Raw genomic sequence first — 24741 nt, 5'->3', positions numbered from 1 at the left:
GTCATAAGGACTCAAAACGTTAACTCTTTTTTTTCTCCACTGATGCTGTTAGACCTGCTGAGTTTTTCCAGCATTTTCTGTTTTTGTTTTGGATTTCCAGCAGTATTTTGCTTTTAAACAAAATGTTATTGGTCCCTAACCGGATTTTACCAACAACTTGCGGTTGCTGGGGCTATAATTATGCAAGATCCACAATTTAATTCCTTGTGTCATTTTAATTAAAGCTGCAAGCATACTGGCAGGTTCAAGCAACATTAGGGAAGTGAAATGGGCGAATAGAATCATAGGGGAGAATTTTCTCCCCATCGGGGGTGTTGGGCGGGAGCGGGCACGTGCAGGCACGCAGCTGACCACTGCCCTCGATCGGCTGCACGCCACCATTTTACATGGGTGGGCCAATGTGATGCGCACCCGGAAGCCCTGTGCGGGCGGGGGGAGTAGGCTGAGCTGAGGCCTGCGCTCTTTTGCGCATGCACGCGAAAGAGCGCAGAAATCTCCCTAAGGCACAGAGCTGCCTCAAGAAGATTAGTTTGATTTTGAAAAATTTTAACAAAGAAAAGAAAAATTTTTAAGACATGTCCCCTCATGTGACAGTGTCACATGACTTTGGACATGCCAATGAATTTTATTAAAAATTTTTGTTAAACTTTAAAAACCTTCATGAAACCTCATCCCGCCCATGGATGAGGTTTCACGATAAATGCAAAGGCCGCCTGGGCTCTTTGCCTGCCTGCCATCCTTAAGGTTAAACGGGCAGCTCAGTTAAGTACTTTAATTAGTTTTTAGGTGGCCTTAATAGGCCTTTGACAGTTCGGCGGGCGCGCAGCCGACTTCACTGCATGCCCGCTGAACTGAAAATCTGAATGACGGGCGGTGATGCCGTGACGCATTCCCGATGTCACCGTGCGTCAATTAATGCGTCGGCGAGCAGGCCCCGCCCCCGCTCGCCGACCCAAAGGTTCTGGCCAGAGAGTGGGACAGCACAGAAGGAAGCTAATCAACCTGTAAATTAGATTATATTGAAAAGAAAGATTTTGAATGGATTCTGACAGTTTTGTTCAACTTCTACTGGTCAGAGGGCTCAGTATGAAATTTTATCCAAACCAATACAAGTCTGCCACTTTTCACTCCCACTGAAGTGTCCTAGAAACACAGATATAACCCATAGGTTCAAAACTTAGATCTAATTCTGTTCTGATTCTGAAATTACCATCACCTTTTAAGCACAGCATAATTTTTAAAAATTGCTGAAGCGTGCTATTTATTTGTAAAGTGCAATTTTAAAATCCTTCTGTCGATCATTGAATAAAGTTTGCAGGTTATTGTTTGTGATCCATATACAATAATTGCCTTTAAGATACTGCTTTCTCATTTATTTTGACATTTCTATCAAGGTTTTTTATCCATACGCACATACACTAGAAATGCACATACATTATAAATCTTCATTCTATACATAAATAGCATGTTTTTCCTCACATGAATTTAAATGACACTGTTTAAATTATGACAGTGATAGTTGATTCATAACAAAATTAGATTGGAGAATAACATCTATGAATCATTTAGTTTCCACAACTCCTCAGAGGGAGTGAGAAATGGCATTTTCTATAATTTTATGCCTCTGTTATCAAGTGCACATCCTTATTGTCCTCATTTTGTTGTCACATCCAGAATGTTCTTCATTCTGAACCATTGTCTCACCTACCATAAAATGCCCACCATAAAATTTCAGCCAAAAAAAGCCCTGTGACATTTCACAAACTAAGACAAGTCAAAAATGAACTTACTTATTTGTGCAAATTGGATTATTATTTAAGTATAATTATGGAGGTCTGTGACTTTAGTTTTGAAGTTTTATTGAACGAGGAAACAAATTTAGGACCACATACATTTGGATTGTTTAGCCATTTTAAAGCAATATAATGCTGTTATTTCAAATTTTCAACTACTGCCATTGTTCAATGACAAAATCTTGCATGTAAAACAAAAACTGGAATGAAGATCCAATGTATCATAAAATTGAGAACAAAATGCACTAACTACAATATAGAGAATAACCTGTGTGACTTTACAACCTGGTGATGAACCATTTATGCCCTAAGAGAATAAATATTAATTATTATTATGAAAGACTATTTGTTTCCCACCTCATTTGTTCTCTTTTCGAGTTGATTTGCCACAGTGCCTGGAGAGTGCCATCATGTAGCACTGATTGCCTCCAGCAAAACAATGCTAAAGGAACAGTCTCTGAATTTCCAAGAGAATGAGCATGACTACACTATAACGTTGAACCATTTATTATACAATGTAACTCAGACTGCTTTAAAACAAGCTATTGCACTAGTAGACAAATGTCACTGCATTGTGCTAAATGGAACTGTCACATCATTGGCACTTTGTATTACTCTGTCTTGCTGTTCAACAACATTTCTATTAACATGCTTCACCGCAAAAGCAAGCACAGTAGCTGTACAATGTGCCATTGATAGTCATGGCATTTTTTTCTGCATTAAATTATGAAACCTTATTCAATATTGTAAAATAACATATTTAGCAACAATTGGCTCTGCTGGGTACAAGTTCAGCAGTGGTTTCTGAATTTTCTACTAGTTCAGAGAATACAAAGCTTATTTTTTTAAAAATCCAGATTTTTAGGTTACCATTTGATCTACAATTAGGAAAGTGGAGAAATCGATTTGGTTGAAGTATTAGAGCTTCTCTGCAGTTAGGCTGAGGAACTAGGAGACAAAGCTGCAGTGATATAGGTCTACCACTGGTGGAGGGTAAAATTATAACATGATTATACAAAATTTCCATTACAAACATGGACATGGGAATTTATAATAGGAAAAGTTGAAACAAATGTATGAAGAAACATAATAAAGAGTAAGGTATTGTACAGAGGAAGTGTGCACAGACATAAAGGACTCTTAATTTAACATTGTTGCACCAATTCTATGGGCTACATTGGGCACAACGGTAACTGAAAACCTCGCTTCATCTGCACAGGCCACTGCTAAATTGGTTGGACCTTGTTTTAAGTGGCCCTGCTGTCCAAATGTAATGGTTGAAGGCATCATTTTAATGTTAAAATGAGGTTCCTGCACCCATTTGAGACCTGGATTGTTATATTTGTTTGCTCTAGTCAATGTGCAAGCTCTGACCGGTGTTTGCAAGTCTTGGACAGCCTAAGCAATGGTTCTCACAGGCCCCCAGAAATGTGTGATTTGTGAAGTTGAGCTGCAGTGCTTCTTCTGGCTCCACAAAACAACTGCGGACTACTGCCAAATCGCCTTTGCTCCCCACCGCTAGCCTCCCTGCACCAGCTACCCCCCGCCACCCCCCAAACTTATTTATTGGCCCTCACTGTCTTTCCAATTAGTTAACCAACAGAAACCATGTGGGTTGGCAATTAAAACCACCTTGGTTACTTATCCACCCTTGAGTGACTGGGAGGCAATAGGTTCTAATTTTGACCCTTGCGCTTTCTGCTTATCAGCATTATGGGAGCACCTTCACTATGTGAATTTCAGTGTTTCAAGAAGAAGGCCCATCAACACTTTCTCAAGGGCAACTTAGGATATCCAATAAATGCTGGTTTTGTAACCGGCACTCAGATTCCTAGAATGAAGTTAAAAATAATATTTAATGCCAATCTCTGCGCAATAGCTTGATGCAAGGACATTATTACCATGGCTTTCATCTTCATTCTGTGTATGAGAGAGTGAGTCATCTGAAAGACCTAGAGAAATGCAGGATGAACAAGTGTCGTGCTGATGGCAAACTCAAGGCAAATCACTGACAACATTAGTTTGGCTTAGGTAATGTGGCTGACAGTGAGTTTGAAGGGAGTGCACCAAGAGTTTCAGTGAGAACAGAAGTAGCTGGAGTTGGCAAAGAAGGCCAAGGGATGAGCATTTTGTATCCTAGCCCTGCTGAACAGGCCAGACATACAGAATTCAAGGACTCAGCATTTAAAAATTATTACTTCTGTCCACCGGCCTTTGCAGAAGATATTGGACTATCTGGTGGGAGTTAACCAAATATTTTTGACAATATTTCAAATAACCCACTTAGAACCATAGAAAAGTTACAGCACAGAAGGAAGCCATTCGGCCCATCTTGTCCATGCCAGCCCGAGGACACCCAAGTGCCCTTTCTAATCCCACCTTCCTGCACCCGGCCCATAGCCCTGCAGCTTACAGCACTTAAGGTGCAGATCCAGGTATTTTTTAAAAGAGTTTAGAGTTTCTGCCTCTATCACCAACTTGGGTAGCAAATTCCAGACACCCACTACCCTCTGCGTAAAAAGGTTCTTCTTCATGTCCCCCCTACACCTTCTGCCACTTATCTTGAATCTATGTCCCCTGGTTCTAGAATTCTCCACCAAGGGAAACAATTTTATCCTGTCCACTCTATCTATTCTCCTCATAATTTTGTACAACTCAATCAAGTCACCTCTCAGTCTTCTTTGTTCTAAGGAAAATAACCCCAACCTATCCAATCTCTCCTCGTAGCTACACTTTTCTAACCCTGGCAACATTCTTGTAAACCTCCTCCGCACTCTCTCCAGAGCTATTATGTCCTTCTTGTAATGTGGTGACCAGAACTGCACACAATACTCCAGTTGTGGCCTCACCAGTGTTTTATACAATTCCAACATTATATCCTTACTTTTATATTCTATACCTCTGCCAATGAAGGAGAGCATTCCATATGCCTTCTTTACAACCTTGTCTACTTGAACTGCTGCCTTCAGGGACCTGTGTACTTGGATGCCAAGATCTCTCACTTCATCTACCCCTCTTAGTATATTCCCATTTATTGTGTAATCCCTGTAACTGTTTGACCTCCCTAAATGTATGACCTCACACTTCTCTATGTTAAAATCCATCTGCTACTTTACCGCCCACTCCACCAACCCATCAATATCGTTTTGGAGATTATGGCTATCCTCTACACTATCCACTACTCGGCCAATCTTTGTGTCATCTGCAAATTTCCCAATTGTGCCCCCCACGTTCATGTCCAAATCATTAATATATAACACAAACAGCAAGGGTCCCAACACCGAGCCCTGTGGAACACCACTTGAGACAACTTTCCATTCGCAAGGGCATCAATCGACCATTACCCTTTGTTTCCTGTTACAAAGCCAACCTTTTATCCAGTTTGCCACATTACCCTGAATCCCATGGGCTTTTACTTTCCTGAATCTGCCATGTGGGACCTTGTCAAATGCCTTGCTAAAATCCATGTACACAACATCCACTGCACTACCTTCATCAACCCTTCTTGTATAAGGTTCTCACGTATGCTATCACCAGTAAACCATGGAGACTTGCTTTTGCTCGTGAACTGGTCAAATAATATTAAAACTTTGGGTGTAAATTCAGAATTCCCAATTATTCAAATTCTTATCCTGCCCAATTGCTTTCTGATCATTTCTAAGACCCAACCATAATATATTTTTGTTATGCTTTTGTGTTGACACATTACTTCATATCAGGTAATTCATTTCTTTTGTTGATTGCATTATTGTCAATTTAACACTGTCCAGTTTATGTCATTGCAGCATCTAAAATATTGTGAATCTGCTGATTGTATTTTAAAAACAAAAGAAAAATTGAGGTATGAGAAAAGGCCTTCAGACTTATATCACAGATCATCCCTCTCAATATCGCATCATGCTATCTAATAGAATTTTGAATAATCGCCATGTTTTGCCTCTGTTAACCTGCTTGGTACATGCTAATCATTGTAGCAGTTCATGTTTCCAGTTGAGCTGTTCAATACTGGCACACAGCACAAAATATACACTAATTGTAGCACAAACTTGGCAATATGTGAGATACTAAAGAGTTCTGTTGCAAGAAATAAAATGATTTTTATGATCACTATAATTTTTAGATATTTTAGTTTGTCCTCCTAGTCCACACAGACCACATTCTGGGCTAAATGTGGTGCTCAGTTGTGTTTAACTGTGCAAGTGGCTATGAATTTTTGATAACTTGACGCACAAAGCTGGGGGCATCAGATTGACAGATAATCGATTGATGTTCTGGTAATGATGCAGCTACAGGAAGAAATGATGGCTTTCATTGATGCGCATTTCAATTTAACTATAAAGGCAAATCTCCATCCAGCTATTTCTTTCTTTTTAAGTTGCTCTGCTTTATAGAAGTTCTAGATAGAATGGTCAAAAGGCAGTGTGCAAGGTGGATTGCAGTTATCAGATTTATTTCCAGTTTCTAGGAACTGAAATACCATTGGCAATACTGCTAACAAAGTGCTTTTAACGATTGTAGTAGGGCCATATTGAAATATTAATATTTAGCAATGGATATCTTGCTTTTCAAACAACTTCCAACAATTTTGTAATATTATAGTATATAGTTCGAAAGTGAATCCAAGAATTATTATAGGCACACTATTTAAACTCATATGAACCCAAACAATTTTTAAAAAATTGTAACCCCAATTTTAACCTGTGAAGCAGATGGATGAGGGTGCAAAGCAATTTTGGCTTGAGGCCAGGGCAATTTTAAGTCCTGGGCCTCATTTTAGAATGATTGATGGGCTACAATCCTAGCCTGCATACCTGACACACAATTTCCAGTGAGATTCCTGAGACCTACTTAAAGTAGGAATGGAATTTCTTAAAGAGTGGTTGAATCCATGCTTGGATTTATCTTTGGATAACTCTAGAACACATTTTACCTGCAGAGGCATAGGACTGACCCCATTTTCCTGAAGCTTCCAACACCCTGCTGCAGCTGTAAGTATGAGGCCAAGGGAAGAGTAATTGTTCCCCAGAAAACTCAAGAATGTCCACAAGGCCACGATGAAACTGGGCTGGAATGAGTTGGCTAAGAGGATCAGAACCGTTGGCATCACCGAAGGACTTTGATTCAATGCTGAAAGCAGTTCAATGACCACCCCACAAGCGAAGCAAGGGTGATTACAGATCTTCATCTCTCCACTGCCAGCAATCCTGTCAGCTCTCTCAGCACTCTTCTCTCTCCATATAGCATCTTTCAGCATAGAATCATAACCCTTCTCAATCTCATTCCAAGTGTACTCACCTCCTTCTGTCCTATTTCACGTCACACAAAAACATTCTCTTCTCACATGCTACCACCGACTCAGGGTTAATGGTCTCTCTACTTTGCTCCTGCCTCTACTTCTTTGTTGTTGTCTCTGTCTATCTACCACCCTTTCTGTTCTCCCGTTCCTTTTTTTCATTTAACTCATACCCCCCGAGTTAAAGTAGAGGCTTTTTGGTTCATTTTTCTCCTGTGACTGGTCATCCCAGTTACATCTTTAAACTCTAACTCACTGTGAAGAGAACTCCATCAAAACTTTTCCTCCACTTATATTAGACCTGTTTCTTTCTTACTTCTGTTTTAAAATAGATTTACTCTATCTTCCTCCTACTTTTTGAATACATTTGAAACACATTGTAAAGCCATTGTGGCTGAAACATCTTGAGCCAAACACTTCAGCGTAACCCAGCAATAAGCCACTCATTCCCACAGAGCACAATGGCTATGGGCAAGTAACAGCCTCTTCGCATCATTTTCAGCAGAAACAAGATGGTTTTCTGACTTCAGATGGTCATCTGAATTCTTTGTTATTGTCATGAAGAGATTAATGTTTCTAAAATTATTGGAAATTATTTTTTTAAAATAGGGTTTAGTGGTGTCTCTGTCTATGTGTGTGTGCTAATTGGATTAAAGCCAGCTAGTCTGGGTGCTTTGATGTATAGAAAGAAGTAGTTTTGAAATGGTAAATAGATAAATATGGGGAAGTTTAGAAACATAGGGGTTAAGGGGGTACATTTGCATTTGTTGAATAACGCATTCAAGAGTGGGAGTAAAATCTTGCACCTAGCTGGGAGACGCCAAGCAATGTGTTTATATGACTAATAAAATTAGCGGGATGAGAATGTTATTGTTAGAAGATGTGACGTTAAAAGCCTAGGATACAATGGAAAATTTACATTCAAAGGAAAAGCTAGGTATAAACTGAAAGGAGTTTGTGTCTGTAAAGCAAAGGCATTTAAGATCTAACCAGCCTGTACGCCTGCAACTGTGTCTGCAAGGAACCTAATTTTGAATTAGTAAGATCAAATGTGCTTTGCCTGGGGTCTTTTTAAATCTATGCATTTTACAGTTGCCTTAACTGTGGTGTAACTGAGAGTCAGAATAATTAGGGGATTTTTGTAGTTTTTATAGTAGTAATTTTGTAGACATATGTATGTGTTTACAATTTTTCTTATTAATAAATGTTTCATTTAGTTTTATAAAAAAACGTCTTGAGACTCAGTGGTCTTATTACTACTGAATTCAAAGCCTGCATCTCGAAACATACAAATTGCAAAAATGGGTTGTAACAGCTGTTTAAAGTTTCCCTCTGGGATTTAAACAACTCAGCCCTTGCCATTGGCTATATCATAATACTATCCTATTCTCTGTGTTTCTCTGAATGTGTCTGACTATAGCTTCATGTCTGAGAGCAACATCAAACTGAATGAGGAACCAACTGACCACACCTGCAACAAACATGCACACACAGACTATCCTCAGAGTCTCTGCTCAAGCCAACCTGCCCTGATTTATTTGCAGAATTCCTCATTGTACAGATGCACTCATCTCTCTATCTCCGTAAGGAATCTTAATAAATGCAGCATTAACTGCCACCCAAAATGTTAATTTGTCTGTAGCAAACACAGAAGTAAAAATCAATGGGGAGACATTTGGAAAAAGTCACCAGCTGAAAACTAAGGGCTAAAGCAGAAAGGAGAGAGAATTGAGTGATTTGAATGGATCCCCTCACGTGCCAACAATTTGATTTCCAAAAATCAGCAGATGCCAGGTCTGGCTTAGTCTTTGTTTGTTAGATTGATACTAAGTGAGAAAATCTTGTGAAGCCGTAATAAACTTCTTTTAAAGCTAAAATCAAATTAAAAATGTATTCATGACTTTTTAAAATGCAGCAATGAAATGTTGTGTAGTGAATGAGTTCATGGTAGAGAATGGTTCATTAAAATGGAGCTGTGTGCATTCAAACCTGATTCCTTTTACACGGTGGGTATATATTTGGAAACACAGAGCCTTTGGGATAAATCAGAATTTTCTCAATTTTTATTGAGCTATTTCCCACACAAAATGCACAGATGGATTAACAAACATTCCATTTTATACCAGTTAAGCGGCTTATTAACTGCCTAAGTTGTTTTAAGGAATTGCTGATGCAGCTGTGTCATGATTGTCTGCTATTTTCTTCATTAGCACTAATAAAATTGTATTCTCTGGAACTGCCTGTTTCAAATCTCGGATGTTCCTGTAAATCCGTTAGTGGCTCATAAATTACAATGGAAATCAGACATTTCTCTTGACATTTGAGCAGAGGAAAATATATTCCATTTTTATTCTGTCAAATTTGGGTGTATAAATGAACAGATAATTGAAATCATTTTCATTTTTACTGGATGACAATAAATCTGACAATTCATTTCACTGTATTGTTTACAATGGCTGAAAGAAAGATCGTATGATGAAATGTTGGTTTGTTTATCTGTCTGGGTGCTAAATGTGATCATTAAGACTTGTCATTTAATTGAAATCTGCAAATAGAACAGAGAAAAGTGATATTCTTCAATACATTTTTAAAACATGATGGGGGCCAATGCAAAATTATCAAATAAATTATTTTTATGGGTCCTCCTGTTTATTATTAGTAACCTCTGACAATCTGGGTAAAATTTTGAATAGGAAATGACAAAATTATGAGACAGTAAGGGATTATCAGTAATCAAGATTGATTTGCAGACATTTCATAAACCCAAGATATATCACATGCTTTATACATTTCATCAACAGTTTACATTAAAAGCAAAGGATAAATAGCATTCTCTCTAACAGTGCCACAGGGAAATTAAAATCTTGACAGACCTTGAGCAGGTTGTATATGGTCAATAAATGCTAATCAATTACATTTTGCATCATCCACCAACTGAATGAAAATCGCAATAAACTGTTTATGAGGTATCAAGCTTTAAAACATGAAATGTATTGTTTTACCAATTTACAATTTGGTTCACAAAGTCTTTATAACATGCTATAAAATTAGTGACAATAAATGCGCTATTCTGGAAGTTTTTGCTGGGGAATGTTGATTTTGTTACAAATTATCAGATCCATCAGAAACTAATTCCTGAAATAAGCACTAGTCCTAAATTACTTTTGCAAAAATAACAACTATAAAACCCACATCAAATCAACCAAATACAATATTGAGAATCTTGCTCCCAACATGGATGATATTATAGTTTCTTTTATTACCTCTGCTATTTTCTGCTTTAGTCACTTCTGCTGGTTTAAGTTAAATTAGGGATGCAAGTATTTCCATTTTTCTCCAGTATGAATCAGTTTCATTGACTGCCATTAAATTACTCAGCTGTTATAAGAAAAGTCTCTAGCCTTGATAATCTATTTATTGAATTGTGAAAAAGGTAAGCACAGTGATGTCTGAATTCAATTTAAGAGCTAACAAAAAAATTATGGAATGCATGTGCCCTTTTCCAAATAGCATAGAGCAAGGTTTGAGTACAATATATTAAGTCCAAGGATGCTGTAAAATGGGATACTGAGCAAAGAGATATGAGAGTAAGCCTGATAGCAGGCTTACAGTTTTGGCTCATTAAATACCAATTTGATCAAATTATATTTATAAATAATCCATTCGCAATGATGATGGATTAGCAAATATTTGTTTCTTTGCCGACATTTATCATCTGCAGCAGAATGTAAGTCACGCCAGTGTATAATTCAACATCCCCAATGGAATGATAGTTTTGGCGATAATTATGGAAAGAAAAAGTCTTAATATAAACTGTCACATAATCCTACTCATCGCGTAGAAGACACTTTCTTAGTCTTTCAGTCTTCTCCTGATCCTTCATTTTATACTTTCAATTGCAAATCTGAGGCAGCCTGGGAGCGTACATTTTGCCAAAAAGTCTCAGTCTAGTGAGATTGTGAAGGAGGCTGGAAGACTATGGATAACATCTCAGATTTATGAGGTGATTGGAGAGATTCATGAATCTGCTTGAGGAAATGCTACATAAAATATCTGCCCTTAGGCTTCATCTGGCATAGTTTGAGAAAGCACCAGAACAAGGAGATTCGTTAATATACTTGCATGAGTACCTTGATAGCAGTTTAAATAATTTAGGATTGTGTAGAATTTAGTAGATTCTTTCCCTTTAAGTTATCATGAATTTTAATTTGCATTTTGTAATTACAGGGTCTTGAGGTATATCATGATAACTATTCTTACCTATAAATATTCCTTTCATTCATGTTTATTGTCTTTACTTCATTTCATTCTCATGTCCTTTTCCTTTGCTTAATTTTCCACTTGTTTTTCTCTTGTTTTATCATTATCTTTCTAGATCCAAGAGGGAGAAACACATCTCTGGAGCCTTATTCTCCTCAAATCTATGCTGCTGTTCCTCTTCCACTCCACAATGAAGTGTTCCCCACGGATCTATCCTTGGCTCCCTCCCTATTTCTCATCAAAATGTTACCCCTCAGCAGCATCATCCAAAACACATCAGGTTCCACCCAGCTCACTCGGCTCCTCCACTGCCTCTAAATTGCTAGATTGTCCAACATCCAGTACTGGATGAGCAGAAATTTCCTGCAACTAAATACTGGGAAGACAAAAGCCATTGGCTGGGATTTTCCATTTGCGCCGGTGACGGGCGTGTTCAGTAGCACGAGCGGACAATATGGCGAGAAGGACAAAAATCGGTTTCACGCCATCATAAAACCAGTTTGCGCCGTCCGCTTGGCTGTTGGCGGGCCATGTTCCCTGCCATCTGACGTCGGGAACATCATTGTAATACACCAGCATATTGTTATAAGGCCAGCCTGCCAGACCCATCCCCCTCCCCGTTGGATCGTCCACCCATGTCGGCAGGAAAACACGCTGACGTGTTTTAGAACAGCATATATAAGGCGTGCACTTGGCGGGCTGCACTTCGCTCAGGCCTTCAAGGTTTGTTTGCCTACCTTGCTTCGGTCAGCACCCGCAGTCATCAGTGCCAGGCTTCACAGACAGCGCCACATCACTTTTAGGGGGTCTCTACCTACCAGATCAGCCATATGTGGGTGGCTTTTCAATGGCTGCAGGGCAAGATCTTGCTTGGGGGGGGGAGGGGAGAAGTGGCCTCAAATAGGAGAAGAGACTGCAGGACAAGAGCTGTACTGGGGAAGGAGGGTATCCCAGGCTGTGTGTGGGGGCACATGTTGATCTGTGCAAGTGGCCTTAAGATGGTGAGGGCTGAGGAGGCAGTCTCCAGCGGAGATGAGGCCAGATGGACATGTGAGGGTATGTGTGGGAGAATGGGTGCTGGTGTCCCTTGAGCTGGCAATGAGTGATATGCCAGTGAATGTGTGATGGGCTTGTGAGTGTGTGAGTTTAGAGTGATGAGATGGTTGCCATACCCTGGCTGCACTGATGAGATCATTCATCCACTATCTGCATTGGATGGCCAACCTCTTCTGTGCAGCATTGGCACTGATCACTACTGCAATCGCCTACCAAGCCGGTGTGGTAATGTAGCTGCCCCTCCTGCAGCCAGAGCAGGGGTAGAGGATATCATTGTGGGTCTCCATGGCATCCAAAAGGCACTTCAGGGATGCAGCCTTTGGGGCTATGTCTTCTTTGCTGCAGTCCTGGGCTGGAAGCACTGAGTGCGGTTATACTTTAAATGTGGTGCCTGGCGTGATGAAGTGATGAGATGATGACATGGCGAGCGTATGAGAACCCACCTGCCATGGAAATTGCATGTTTCCTGGGAATGTATAAGTAATGTGGTGGGTTTGGGACGATAAGGTGTGAAAGCCCGGCATCACGGCCGGCAGGTAAAACATCACTTTACCCGCTCGCTACAGCACTTAGTGCAAATGTGGGATGCTTCCGGCCATTGTCTTCAGTCCCCATTACAAATTCCATGCCCTAGGCCACGATTTGATGGCCCCGTGGTGACAGGACCCGCTGCTGGTGATTCGGCGGCCCAGCCAACAAAAGTCCATTGACTTTTGGCGGGATCAGACGATCCCGGTGGCAGGTGGGGCTGGAAAATCCCACCCCTCGTTATTGACTCAAACCCTCTCCCTAATAACTGTCTGAGGCTGAACCAGACTGTTCCCAGCTTTGGTGCCGTGCTTAACCTCGAGATGAGTTCCAATGACATATCCATGACATCACTAAGACCACCTATTTCCAAACCTGCATTATCACTCATCTATGCCCTTGTCTTGGCTCATCTGAAACACTGATCTAAGCTTTTATTATCTATAGACTTGATTCTTTAACCCTCTCCTGTTCAGCCTTCCGTCTTCCACCCTGCATAAACTTAAGCTCATTCAAACCTCTGCTTCACCAATCTCCTCTGTGCCCACTGATCTACATTGGTTCCATGTTAACTAACAACTCAATTTTAAAGTTCTCATCTTGTTTTCAAATCCATCTATGGCCTCACCCTTTTCTATCCCTGTACCTCCTCCAACCCTATACAACTCTTTGAGATTTCTCTGTTCTTCCAATTCTTGCCTCTTGTGCATCATTAATTTTAATCATTGATCGGAAACTGGACCGGATCAACCATATAAATACTACGGCTACAAGGTCCAAGGCAGGGAATTCTGTGGCAAGTAACTCACATCCTGACTGCCCCAAAGCCTGTGCGATGGAATGCTTTCCACTTGCCTGTAAGAGTACAGTTCTAATAACACTCAAAAAGTTTAACACCATCAAGAACAAGCAGCCCACTTGATTGGCACCCATCCACCTCCTCAAACATTCACTCCCTCCACCCCCGACGCACAGTGGCAGCTGTGTGCACCAGCTGCAAGATGCACCTTGCACCTCCCATTGCACCTTGCAAATCATTGCCTTCTACCTCCAAGGAGGATAAGGGCAGCAGATGCATGGGAACACCACCATCTGCAAGTTCCCTTTCAAACCACACACCATCCTGACTTGGAAATATATCGCAATTCCTTTACTGTCGCTGGGTCAAAATCCTGGAACTCCCTTCCTAACAGCACTGTGGGTGTACCCTCACCACATGGACTGCAGCGGTTGAAGAAGGCAGCTCACCACCACCTTCTCTAGGACAATTAGGGATGGGCAACAAATGCTGGTCTAGCCAGCGATGCCGACATCTCATGAAAGACTAAATTTTAAATAATCCCCCAATTGGCAGCCATGCTTTCAGCTGCTTTGGTCCTGAGCTCTGGAATTTCCGGTCTAAACCTCTCTGCATCTCTAGCTCTCTTTCCTCCATTAAGGTGCTCCTTGATACCTATCTCTTTGACCAAACTTTTGTTCACATTCCCGAATATCCCTTTACCTAGCCCGGAGGCAAATTTTGTTTTATAATGCTCTTCTGAAACACCTTGAAATGTTTTAATATCCCAAAGGCATTATATAAATGCAAGTTGTTGTTGTTATTACTGTTATGAGATTGTAGGGCCATGGGGGATGCGGGGCGGATGGACAGCAAGGGGTGGGGCAGAGGGGTTAGTGAATCATTTTCAGTGAGCAAAGCAGTGAAAAAACTGAGAATATCTGCAAATCTTCCCCAAATTAATAAGAGGAGCAACCAAATCAGTCAACTGTTTGGCTGCACTATATTACTGCATTAGTAATTCAGTGAGTTCAAATCCCACCCTGAAAGTTTGAGAATTTGAATTCAATAATTAAAAATGTTGGCAATAAAAAGCGGGTAGAATAAAGTTGACCAGGAGGCTTTTGGATTGTTGTAAAATCCAAAACTGGTTTATTTATTGCTTTTGGGGAAGGAAACTTGCCATCCTTATCCAGTATAGGCTACAAGTAACTTCAGTCTCAGGTGCAAGTATTACTGCTGGCTGAAGTGACCTAGCAAGCTGTTCAGTTGTATCAAATCTGCATCAAGGATTTTAAACTCCCTACTTAACAGTATTTCGGAAGCAACTTCACTACATGGACTGCTATTGTTCAAGAAGACCCACGGCCACCTTTTTCAGGGCAGCAAGAGGTGGGCAATAAATGCTGACCTTGCCTATGATGCCCACATTTGGAGAATGGATTAGAAAAACTTCAAAGAGAATACGCTGAATGAAGATTGCAGATCTGCAGAGACCATTTGGAAAGCTCAAAGTCAACTGGAAAGCTCAAAGTCAACTGGATTGCAGAGAATGCAGGGGAACTGGAGGGGCTACATGATACTTGACCGATTCTGCCTCACAAATTGAAGGGTTTTTATGATTCCATACAACCCATTCTCCCATTGATCACTGTAACCAGAATGTTGCTCCAAGTACCAATAGAGAAGCTATTGTGTTTGCCTCAGAAGCCACTCCTCTCATAGTAGAGAATTATTCCATCAGTTCCCTGCAAAAGTTTTCATCTTTGCCTGGCCAGCTGCCAAGGATCCCATGACACAAGGTCTGTCTGCCCTCTGTCCATTCCGTTAACTTGGGGGTCTTAAGAGAAGAACCATCTTTAGTAACAAGAGGCTCATAATATATTGCAGCAACCATGTACATCTCAGGGCCCAGACCTTCAGGTAGCATGTAGAAGTATTAGGCTAGGGTAGAAAAAGACTTGCCCTGTCACAAGCGGTGTGCACTGTGTATGTAAGACCATGAAATGTTTTTGTGAATAACTACAATCAACCTGATTGCATCCGGTGACTTTCATCACACTGTTTGTTCTGTATGTTTATCATGGAGCTTACAAACTAAGCCAAACAACGCCTTACCTATCATTAATGCAGTCTGCATTCAGAGAAATTGTAAGCACTTAAAACATGGAGATCCAATTAAGGGCAATTTCATTCTTACACCCTTGGGTCTCGCTAGCATGCTGGTAGATGCAGGGTAGTGGGAATCAACTTCTGTAAAAAAGTAGATAACCAAAGAGAATGACCTATGCCACTGAATATCAGTGGATACCTGGGACAGATCCAAATTTGTAAGAAAATTTTTAAATCCCAGTTAAGCTACATCCGAGGACAGTACGCTTTGCTATTTCTCAGCTTTCATAGGTTTGAGTTTGATATAACTCTGGTCTCACATTCTGTTTGTAAGTCAAAACACATTAATTCAAGAAAATCGCATGTTGCAAAAATAAGCTTTAAAAATTCAGCCGTGAGCAACTGTTAAAATGGAAAATTAATGACAAATGGGACTCTTGGTTACATCAATTGAAAAAGCAATTAGCCAAAAATCTGTTTGTTATCTCAAAACAGTGTTTCTAATTTGTGTTAAACTTCCTAAAAGTAATGTCTTGGAATACATAAACACAGGCTATGTAACATCAAGGTCTAAAATGAATCAATATTGTTTTACTTAATCTTATAAATGGAAACAAATTTAATATGATTAATTCAACATCATAAATTCTTGTTAAGTGCGGGCCATGTTTATCAAAAAAAATTATATGCCACCCCAATTTGACAGATGCTCACCTTGGGGAAATTGCTGATTAAAATATACAATCTTAATTTTTGTTCTCAAATACTTAGCCTATATAGTTGACATATGCATCTAAATGTGCACATTTAAGTAGTTGTTATGTATGATATACAGCTGTTGATGTGATACAGTTGAGCCCTATCTAATTTGCGAGCTGTAATAAATACATTAAGTTTTATGAAGGTAAAGAAAGAAATTTTCAGATGCAGCAGTTGAGATGAATAATGCTCATGTAAAAGATAGCAGAGTTTATTGAAATTCAATAAATGTAGATACTGCTCACAAATGCTTAGGCCACTGCTCTGGCAGTTGCTTCTCTTTGAAAATAAATTTTATGGTAAGCATTTAAGCAGTTCTAACAATCCTCTGAAAAATGTGTATGAGGGCTAAAAAAAAATCACCTGGGACCTAACTTTCAAACTGTTGGCTGAATGGTCGTTTGGGTTGATTTTCTGAGGGACCAATGGCAGATACAATGCATAATCACAGCTGAATATCTCAACAAGTTAGAAATTTGACTCTTGTTGATTAAGTGCTATATTCACCACAAACAGGTCCTCGTGGAATTCAAGAAGTGCTTCAATGACACTGAAAGGCTCACAAAGCAGAATGTGGGCATTTTATATCAGTTTTCAGTGGCAGAAATGGAAATTCAAGAATATAAACAGCATCAAATGGCAGAAAATCAACCAAAACCAGACAAAGCTGCAACTAATTTGTTATAAGGGTAGATTAATAGGAACTTTACCACATATCTGGTGTACAATGCTAACACTCAATGACTGAAGAAAAAAAATTGTCTTATTCCATATTTTTCTTACACTTGCTTTTGAAGATCAAGAATATCATCTCTCAAATGTGATTGAGTTGACACATTCGGGTATATTTTACAATTGCCACCTCAGGAAAAAATGACATGGAGTGGGAAGTGGGGTGGGATTTGTAGAAATTAGTGGAAAATCTGATGTGTAATGTGCCGTACAGGTATTTCAAAGAAAGGGGTAATATGACAGTGTGAACTGTAGCCAAAAAGGAAAGGTAAAAACTTCGTTTCTGCAGCAAAATACCTTGTTATAGTATAAAAGTCTGCACACACTCAATTCCCCATGATTCTCACCTGGAATGACCTATGGCTGGGCGGGAGAGGCACGGGCGGGTGCAGAGCCGATTGCCGCCCGCAATCGGCTGCACGCCGCCATTTTACGTGGGCAGGCCTTAATTGCTCATCCCGCCCATGGATGAGGTTTCCTGAAAAACGCAAAGGCCACTTGGGCTCGTCACCTGCCCGCTAACCATAAGGTTGAATGGGCAGTGTTGTCAACAACCTTACCGCTTTTTTAATGGCCTTAATAGGCCGTTGACAGTTCGGCAGGCTCGCAATCGCCTCCGGTGCATGCCCGCCGAACGCAATATCAAAATGACACGCAATGATGGCGGGACACACGCCCAACGTCATCGCGTGTCATTTTACACGTCGGCGTGTCGGGCCCGCCCCCACACGCCGATGGCAATATTCTGGCCTATGTTTCCATTTACACTGACAGGAGGTGAACATATAAAGTGAAACTGGGATTTTGAATTTTTGTTATTTAAGTCAGCCATTTAAAGTAAAATTTTTGTATTGGCAGCTTCAGTTTTTTAAGAGTTGAGCTGAGCATTTTGGAAGGTTTATTTTCAGTTGCTTCAATTAGAAATTGTAATACAAGTGTTTCTATTGGAATCTTTGTAATTGTAGGATGAGGAGGAGGAAGAAAAGGAAGCTTGGCAAATACGACTGTCCTCACCCAATATTGTCCACAGGCCTATATCTATGGATGGAGGTAGATGGTGACGCATGTGAGGAAAACTGTCTTTGCAGGCGGTGCTTAATGTTTTGCAGCATGCAACGCACATGATGACCTTGGAAACCTTGGTAGACCTGTTCCGTAGGATGCCCTCAGAAAATTGTCCAGGCACCAAATTCAGACATGACAAAGGCACACCCAGACCAGTCAACCCTGCAAAGCAGGGTTGCAAACTATCATCAGAGGACTTATGCCAAATTCAGAGAGCTATCGCACAGACAAGCATTGCTTCAAGCTGCCAATTGTGTATTCAATGATGATTCTAATGGATGTCTGGATTTCATTGGTATCTTGTGCTCTGCTGGTGTTAATGACTCTTTGTAACTCAAATAATCCTGGCACTGTGGACTGCCTTAGAATGAAAGTGTCATGATTACTTCCTGAGAAACAAGTATTCATTTACATGATTTGATAATCACAAGCAACTGGCATGTTGTTCAAGTGGAAAACCTGATGCTTTATGAAGGCAAAAGAATTGTGCACTCTATTGCCACATGAGTGTCATCAAGGATGTAAAATGGAAACTAATCTCCAGACAAACTGCAACAGTGAGATGTCACTGCCAGTGGCTGTCAAGGTTATCATACCCCTAAATATTTAGGTCTGTTGCTCATTCCAAGCGGCCTTCAGGGACATTATTCAGTCTACAGATCACAGGCTGCATCAAGTAGTGTACAGTGGTTTAATGGTTACGTTAATGGACTAGTAATCCAGAGGCCTGGACTATTGATCTGGAGACATAAGTTCAAATCCCACCGTGACAACTGGGGAATTTAAATTTAATTAACAAAGTACACCTGGAATAAAAATCTAGTGTCAGAAATGGTGACCTTGAAACTACCAGGTTGTTGTAAAAACCCAGCTGCTTCACTTAATTCTCTGCTGTCCTTACTCAGGCTTCCCTATGTATGGCTCTGGACCTACTGCAATAAAAAACCATTTGAAATGCTTGAGCAAATCACCATGTAGAAGGCTAATAAGAATAAAAACAGACAGGCCACCTGGCATCAGCCAAGGCATCGGATTCAGACATTACAAATGCCCAGTTGATCTGCAAAGTCCTCCACGCAGTGGAGGAAGAAGATCTTGATGCAGCTGCTCAGGCAACAGACGATGAGTCCAGTAGTGAGTCCGAGGACGAGCACACTCAAGAGAACGCTGAGGGCATACAGCTGACCTGGGCAACCTCCAGGGAGGCAGGGACACCTGGGACGCTTTGATCCAACGCTTCTTCAGCCATGCTACCAAATAAGAGCCACCACCACATACCAGGGCTGCAGGCTCTACTCTTGATCCCTGACATGACCAGTTCCTTGGTCAACAACATACACTATGTGTCATTTCAATAAAACTTAAGGAGAAACACGCCCATCATAACATCATGGCTTACCCTGCATCTACAGAACAAATGAAGCATCCAGCAGCCAGTTGCACAAAAACACATTTAATTAACTGGTGCCTGGCAAACCTTCTACAAATTAACATTGACAGGTGTTTTGCATCACACCAATAAATACTGAACGGAAATGTCAGGGAAACAAATATCACCCGTGATCAGGCCATGTTGTGATTAAGGTGCTTGAAGTTTTCTCTTGCGGGTGCTACGTCTGGGTGCTCCCCCTCGCTGGCACCGGCATTGGAGACAGCCTGCTCACTCTGCTGCCCTGTTGGCCTTGATGACTTTGGGCCTCCTGCTCATCCCAAGTGAGGATGAGTAGTTGGGGCACTCCCCCGCCAGTACGTGACCTCTCTGCATTGTTATGGGATGTTTTCCCCTGAAAGTATAAAGGTGCACTCTCCACCTGCAGCACCATTGCAGCCTGGCCAACCCCAGCTGAGGAAGACCTTGCAGGGCTTAGCCAATTCGTGATTCTGGAGCCGCAAGACACTCAGACCAAGCAGCCAGGGCTCATCCCCTTGCCCCGACGCTGCCTCATTGACATCTGCCACTCACACTCTAACACCTCTGAGGTCCACGGGGGGATGGGCAGCCCTTAACTGCTCCGCACAGTGACCCATGCCAACACGGCACTCATCCTTCCCGATTGCAGCAGATTGTTGAAGTGCTTCCAGTGCTGCACCCATGTGCACCCCACCACATCGTGGCTGCTGACCCTGGATGCCACCTCCTCCCAGGCCTTTTTGGTGAGGTGAGGGGACCCTCCTCCTCCCATCCTCGAGGACAAGGGTTTCTCTCCATGCTGCCACCTCTTCCAGGAGGGCAGTGAGGCACTCATCTGAGAAACGCAGGGCTGACTGCCCCGCCAACCTGCCCTCCCACCTGCCATGTCCGCCCGCAATGCTCTCCATCACAACTTCCGCGTCCTTTGGTGGCAGCCTTCCATGGGCTGCCGAGACCGCATTAGAATTGGCCGCCAGGGTTGTCATTGGGCCCGGTGGACATTGAGCACCCGCCCCCCGCCCGCTCGTTTGCGCTCATTCCGCAGCTGCATCTTACGCTGGGCGGGCCTTAATTGGACCGCTCGCGTAAAATCGTGGTGTGCTGCCAGTCGCGGACAGCAGTCAGCTTCCTGACTGCCTCCACCTGCCCCTGCCGATCCCGCACACAAAGGGCCAAATTCTGCCCAAGGGTTTTTTCTGATAGTTTAAGCCACTGCAGAGGTGTCTCAGGGAGGCCAGTACTTGTACCATGGAGCCCAGAATTGCGCAATATTAATAGAAATTGGAGGATGGTTTGGCCAAAAGCCAATGCTAGGACCCCCATGAAATCTTGCACCTTGGAGAATAGCTGGAACACTGAAGAGAAATCGGAGTGAATTCCAGAGAGCTGCGTCATACCTTTTGGTTTGGTCCCAGGAAAGCAAATGAACCTTGAAGATTTTGTAGGATAAGGGAACTCTTGGGAGGGGGGAGGTGGGGGGGGGGGGGGATGGGGGGGGAAGTAAAAAGGAGAACGGAGTTTATAGCACAAGTTCTTATAAGCTACACTGTTAAGGTAGCGGTGCTTGCCTTGTTTATTTTTTGTAAACAATAACGTTTGTTTTTGTTTAAAAAAGTGAAATCTTGTGGCATAATTCTGTCAGTTGGTTACGGGAAGATCGGATTTCTTCTTTAAATGTTAACAGTCCCTAACAGGATCGTGACAATATGTCAACATTAGCATCAGGCTGACATAGTATTGCTTACAGAATAATACCTATCAGCCAATGTCCCAGACTCATTCAACATTATCACCAGAGGTGGCAGGACAATGGAATACAGTCAGGAGGGATTGACCCAGATAGTCCTCAACATTGACTCCAGAGACCAAGGAACCTTATGGCATCAGGTCAAAATGGGCAAGGAAAGCTCATTACCACATACTGCTCTTCCTCAGCTGATGTAGCAGTACTCCTCCATGTTGAACACCACTTGCAAGAAGCACCAAGGGTAGCAAAAAAGAATGTACTCTGGGTGAGGGGGCTTCAATGTCTATCACTGAGGGTGACTCACTAGTATTACTGATTGAGCTGTTTGGGTCCTAAAGGACGTAGCTGCAGCGGCAACAGACGGTGACAGAATCAACACTAGGGAAAAACTAACTTCACCTTGTTCTCACTAATCAACCTATTGCAGATGCATCTGTTCATGACACTACTGGTAGGAGTGATCACCGTACAGTTCCTTGTTTTCACATTAAGGATACCCTCCATTGTGTTGTGTGAGGCTATCACTATTGCTGAAATGGCATAGATTCAGAAAATATCTAGCAGTTCAAAACTGGGCATCTATGGCTGCTGCGGGTGATTAGCAGCAGCAGAATTGTACGCTATCACAATCTGAAACCTAATGGGGTCCAGCATGTCCCATACTCTACCAGTACCAATAAGCAAAGCAACCAACTCTGGTTCAAAGAGGAGTGCCAGGAGCAGCACCAGGACTACCTAAGAGTGATGTGCCAACCTGGTGAAGATACAACATAGGCTGACATTCATGCTAAACAGAAGCAGTATGATATAGACAATAATAAATGAACCAACAACCAATCTATCAAATAATAGCTCTGCAGTCCTGCCAAATCCAGTCATGAATAGCAATTAAATAATCAAAAGGAGAAGGAGATTCCATGAATATTCGCATCCGCAATAATGGCAGAGCCCTTGGCATTAGCGCAACAGACAACGCCGAAGTGTTCACCGGAAGTGCCAAGTGGATGATCCATCTCAGCCTCCTCTTGAAAACCTCTTCATTACAGCTGCCAGCCATCAGTCATTTCAATTCACTCCACGTGATATAAAGAAACAGCTGAACACACTGAATACAGCAAAGGCTATGGGCCCTGACAACATCCTAGCTGTAGTACTTAAAACTTGTGTTCCAGAACTAGCTGGGCCTCTAGCCACACCCTTCCAGTATAGTTACAACAGTGGCATATACCCAACAAAGTGTAAAACTATCTAGGTGTATCCTGTCAGCAAAAAGTAGAAAAAATCCAATCTAGCCAATTACTGTCCCATCAGTCCACTCTTAACCATCGCTAAAGTAATGGAAGGAGTCAAGTCTCACTTAATCACTCATCTGCTCACCATTGCTTAGTTTTGTTTCCACCAAGATCAATTAACTCCAGACTTTGGGTGGAATCTTGTACCCTCCCGCATGGTGAGTTTGGTGGTATCGGGGCATTTAATCGGGTGGCGGGGACCCTGCCACCTTCCCCCCTCAAGCCCAATTAAGTCTGTGGCAGACAGACCCATGGCCTTCCTACTGCTGCCCATTGAGGCCCTTAAGTGGGCAATCAGTGCTGATTTAAGTGCCTCATCCCACAGCCACGAGTATTAACCGAGCAGGGGGTGGGCTGCTCACCATGCAGGAAGCACGACAAGCAAACCATGCAGGGTTGCTTGCAGGCCTCCAGGGGAATCCTTCATTCAAAGGCACTCAGTGCCTGATTGAGGGAACCACCATCAGGAAGTATGGCGGGGGGAGCCGACTGAGAGCCATCTCCCCACCCTTGCTGCTCAACCCCCTCCCCCACAGCCCCTCTCCCACCATCATTTACCTCTGGCCTGGGTGGGTCCGCAATCCTGAGTCTTGGGTGGCTGTCATACTGGCAGTAACCACTGCCTTCCTGGTGTGCCACTGCTGTCAGCCTCTGGTTGGCTAGCAGCTCTAGGAAGGCAGGACTTTAGCCCCCTGGGGCCCTTGATATAGGGAGAAGGCCCACCATTGGCCTCTCAAGTTCCCGAGAGGAACAAGATGCGGCGGGGTTATCACCAGCTCTCCAGCTGATGGCCTAGACTCCATTACCTCCACAAGATACCATCCTACATTACAGCCTTGGACCAAACACGGATAAAGAAGCTGATTACCAGAGGAGAGGTGAGAGTGACCACCCTTAAAATCAAAGGAAAATTTGACCGACTGCAGCATCAAGGAACACAAGTAAAATTTAAGTTAATGGAATCAGAAGGAAATCTCTCCATTGGCTGGAGTCATGCCTAACACAAAGGAAGATAGTTGTGGTTGTAGAATACATTCACCTCCCTAGGACAGCATTTCAGGAGTTCCCCAGGGTAGTGTCCTAGACCCAACCATCCTCAGCTGCTTCATCAATGATCTTCCCTCAATCATAAGGTCAGGCCTGGGGATATACACTGATGATTGCACAGTGCTTAGTACCATTTGCGACTCCTCATATAATGAAGCAGTCTGAGCCTGCATGCAGCAAGACCTGGAACACCTTCAACCTTGGGCTGATAAGTGTCAAGTAACCTTTGCACCACACAAGTGCCAGACAATGATCAGTTCCAACAAGAGAAAGTCTTGACATTTAACTGTATTACCATCGCTGAATCCCCCACCATCAACATCCTGGGAGTCAGCCTTGACCAGAAACTGAACTGGACTAGCCATACAAATTGAATAGCACATCAGAGACTAGGGCTGGTATTTTGTTAACAGCACTCATCATAACCAGAACTGAGCAACATTTCTGCTTTCTCTCTTTTTGCCTTTTCCTACACGATTATAATTAAAATTCTAAGTGCCAAAGGCATGCATGCAAAACTCATTTGATTTAGTGGTTGAAGAAGCTTTTCATTGGTGAAACCCGCCATCGGCTGACAATGCTGCACCTACAGGTGGCCAATTAAAGAGTCTCCTGGGGCTCTGTATCATGGCCACTACTTTTCTGCCCAACTACATTGTCATTAACTTGAGAGCTCAAAGATAGCACTAGTGCTCTTCAAAATTAGTTTTCACTTGTAAATGTTTCACATTATATTGGTTTTACGTTATTCACTTGTGCATCATTGTTATTTGTTGAGACATGCTTAGTCATAGATCTAAATGTCCTGGCATGCCTCATAGTTAGCACGCTTTGGTGGCTACAGGGAAGATAGGGATTTTACTTTATG

This window comes from Cetorhinus maximus, chromosome 22 (assembly GCF_964194155.1).
Source record: "Cetorhinus maximus chromosome 22, sCetMax3.hap1.1, whole genome shotgun sequence".
Taxonomy (NCBI): Eukaryota; Metazoa; Chordata; class Chondrichthyes; order Lamniformes; family Cetorhinidae; genus Cetorhinus; species Cetorhinus maximus.
Note: the sequence above shows the minus strand (reverse complement) of the source record.